The following is a 4052-nucleotide window of genomic DNA, read 5'->3' as shown; positions in this document are numbered from 1 at the left end:
TCGTCTGCTATCCCCCTTCAGAGCTTCCAACGGTCTGCGTTGGAGCTCAAACATGTCTAGCTAGCCACGTTTGCTGTCATATCAGGTAAGCTTCCTCTTTGAAGCACTCATTCAAATAAAAATAAAGTCATATTCAAACAAATTCATTTATTGTCACTTCATTGTGAAGCAAAAATAGTATTTTTCCGGGATTATGTGTGTAGAAAGCACATCACACAGAGTTTAAAATATCAGCAAAAAATATATTGTATTGGTTTTGAAGGTCTGTCCCAACAATCCCTCTCCTACTCCAAGACATTGTCCCAAAGCATGATAAATCCCATTATGATTTTTGATTCAATACCTAGAACACCAAGAAGAAAACACCCATCTAAAACTTTATGAACGTGCCTATCAGAGCTCTGTGCTTGAAGGAATTTAATGTTATCAACTTCTTCAAGTGTATGGTTGCTGTTGCTCAGAGATGTGTGCTGAGGTTCATTAAAATGTATACAGAAAATGTATTAAAGGTAATTAATTAAAACATAAAAATAATACTTGATTTAAAAACAGCAAGTGTAAACTCTGTATAACCTTATGAATAAATGTAGCAACTGATGAAGCAGAATGATAATTACTGTAAGGTTAAAATGGTAGACTGGGGCACACATTGTTTTCAGTTCTTTTTGTGTTTCTTTATATATATATTTTTTTACAACATAAAGACCTTGTTGGCTATTTTCTGTTTGACATCAAAACATAAGAAAAAAATTTGTCAGACTTTCACTTGCTTAACTCTGGAAGAGGCAAATATTGCAACAATTTCAACAGTTTGGTTTTAAAATGTTTTATTTATATATATATATATTTTTTTCCCCCTTTGGCTATCCAAAAAACAATCAGTGTGTCAAATGATATCTGAACAATTTGCAAGATCATTAAGATTAATTTGATTACAAAACGCCTTTTGCCAAGGATTTGAAAATATTGGCTTTTACATCATTAAATATCATTGAGTTGGAGGCCTCATTAACTTTAGTTTTTCATTTGGCTGAAGATGATAAAATCTGAGCAGAACCTTCAGATTTGATATCATTGATGGTTTTCATGCTATTTTTTGCTACTCTTTAAGACAGTGGGTGCTTTAATAAATAATACCTTCCAATGAGGTCCACACCTGGACCTGATCAGGCCTCTTTTCAATTATTTTCCAGTTTGTAAAAATCTTTCCATAAGAAAGACAGCAACAGGAGGTAACCTTTTCTCCAGCTTGTCATTTAAATCTCCGTAATTTACATAGTTTATCATCTAGTTTATAAGAATGCCCCATAATCTCTCTGCAGCTCTACCACATGTTCTAACAAGTGTTGCATTGCTACACGAAATAAAACAAAGTAAGGTCCAGCCCAGGACATCAAAAAGTCAAGACAACCTGTGGATAACTTTTTTGAATACTTGAATATGTAAACCTGGCAACCCAAACTCCCAGGAGTCACGCGTGGACGAAATCTGTTTCCGGGGCGTACCGGCGAATCACGCGCGGCGCAATGTTTGAACTTTACAGATTTACTGAATCAGTGTTGATTCTTCTGTCCGTCTGTCTATCCAAGACTTGATCCAACTAAGTGTCTCTGATCTGAATGTCGCTCTAAGCGTCGAGTCAGTGTGAAACAAAGAGCAGATCTCACTTTATTCGACGGGAATTAAGGAATTTATTTGCTGCTACACATTTTCACATTTTGTAAATTAATGACACTTTATGTGGTGGACCAATACAAAATAGTGCATCATTTTCAAATTTCATTAATTGTTTTCAATTAATGTATTTTTTTATTTTTTTTGCGAATCAGAATCTTAAAAGCGTTTTGTGTATTCAAACATTTTCAAAAGCATTTTGCTGTTATTGCACCTGCTGTGTGTGTGTATATATATATTGAAGTCATTCTCCAGATTTGCACATCTATCCTTATTTCTTTTTAGTCCATTCTTTCTTACAAAATACCTCAAACTAGATGGGGATAGTCTGTGAATTCTAAAAGGATTCTCAATTTTATTCAAGTCTGAACTTTGACTGGACCATTCTAAGACCTTTGACATTGACATACAATCCAATCAAATATCAATCAAATATTTAAATACATTGTATAAAAAAAAGACATATTTCCCAGTCTGCCAATAAATCAGATGACATCTTCTCTGTTTTATGATAATTACCTAAATATTTTCTATTTTCAAAATATAAGAATAAGTGAAAGACAAGTTTGTTAAATATAGCTCAATCCTTGTCTCATCTGCCCATCAAAGAAGAAATCTAGTCTTGATTGTTTCTTTGTTTTTCTCACTCATTCTGAGAAACTGTCTTTCGTTTGAGGGCGACCGTTTGGATCAGATAGTTGATATTTTGGTTGTTTTGACAGAGCAATGGCTGCAAACTACTTGCAGTAGTTTAATGCAAGTAGCATAAATAATTTTGCATTAAAAAAATTATTTTCTGTATTTTGGAATAAGGCCTAATGATTTCAGGAAGATATTTGCTAATTGTAAAAAAAAAGAAAAGAAAAAAAAGACATCTCTGTTCCAGCAAGGCAGTTGAACTCCACCAAGTCTGGAAAAATCAGAGGCCTAAAAACACGACCTGAATTATGCCAGAATATTTACCCCACGACCTAAAGAATGACTAACACTGGGAGGCTGCTACATTTCTCAAAAATGGAGGATCATTAAGGAAAATAATCTTTCTGACTGTTTCAAGAAAACTAACAATCAACACATCACCTGTACCAGGGAATTTGATGGAGGCATAACCACTGCTACATGCATCGTCTCCTTTCCCATAATTACTTATACCTGAGGAAAACAACAAAATTAACTTTTACTCTGTTCCATCCTGCATTGCAGTTGTTCCACATCTGAGTCGGTTCCCAGCGGGAACTTCCTCTCACATGCCGACAGTGTGACGCGGTGAACCACAACAACCCCTGACCTTTTCACACCGAACTCAGGCTGCAGTCTGCACTCACCGTTAGATGGCGCCATAAGCAAATGAACAACGCCTAAACCCGATGTCCACCGTGAAAACAGACTATCACACAATGCAGATCTGTACACGTTTCTATTATTCTTATATATATTAATTCAACAGAGGTGTCAAATTCAAAGTTTAAATATTAGTTTCTCTTTAAATCTTTTACTGTTGCGGACTCTAAATACAAAAAAAAGCAAGCAACTACAATATGCCAAGTCAGGATTTTTGAATATTGTCATCTGTTTCTGTTAATGTGTGTTCAGAAGATCCCTTGATAGAGCTGAAAGGATGTTTGTTGACCGTCCATAACCCAGCTACAGCCGACAGAGCGAGAGGCCCGATCAAAGGTCTCTTCAGTTTCAGCTAATCACAGAGCCTTCTCTGTCTGCTTCTTCCAACTCTTTCTCCAACTCCATTATATATTTTGTAGAATCAAGCGTGACTTTCCAGAATATCTGCGACAAAAATCAAAGCATTTTTTAAAATATATATTTAAAATATTTCTGTCTCTTTAAGATATTGGTGTGCAACACTTTGAGAGGACGGACAAAGGAAAGTGTCTCTGTGTGAATGCAAAACAGTCTGAACCTTTAGCACTGAGTCAACGGTGTTTATGGATAACTTAACCGGAGCTTATCCATGTTTTAAAAGCTGATTTTCTTTTTTGTCCCTTTGATAATAATTGTAGTACCATATCAGCATGACATTATACAAGGTTGTGTCTTTGTGTCACTGTGAGAGACAAATGCGCAAGAAAAATACGTCAACAATGATCATAAAAAGCTCGGCGTTGACCTACTTTTGGCTCCTTATCAAAGGCCTGCTGGCAATAAGTAAACAGTTGCCCAGTTGCTCCAGCCCCTCATCTCATTCAGAAAGTGTTTGGTTTATTTCACTGATGAAGTGGCTTTTGTAATTAAAAAAAAAAAGAAGAAAAAAAGAGTGTGTACATTTTATTCCATTACAAGCTTATAAAAAGTGATATAAGTAAAGAATTTGTGGTTAAAAAACAACACTTTTTATCTTCTTTTCCTGAAATGTAACTTAT

Source organism: Poecilia reticulata, chromosome 4, assembly GCF_904066995.2.
Source record: "Poecilia reticulata chromosome 4, P_reticulata-male-v2, whole genome shotgun sequence".
In the NCBI taxonomy this organism is placed as follows: domain Eukaryota; kingdom Metazoa; phylum Chordata; class Actinopteri; order Cyprinodontiformes; family Poeciliidae; genus Poecilia; species Poecilia reticulata.
Note: the sequence above shows the minus strand (reverse complement) of the source record.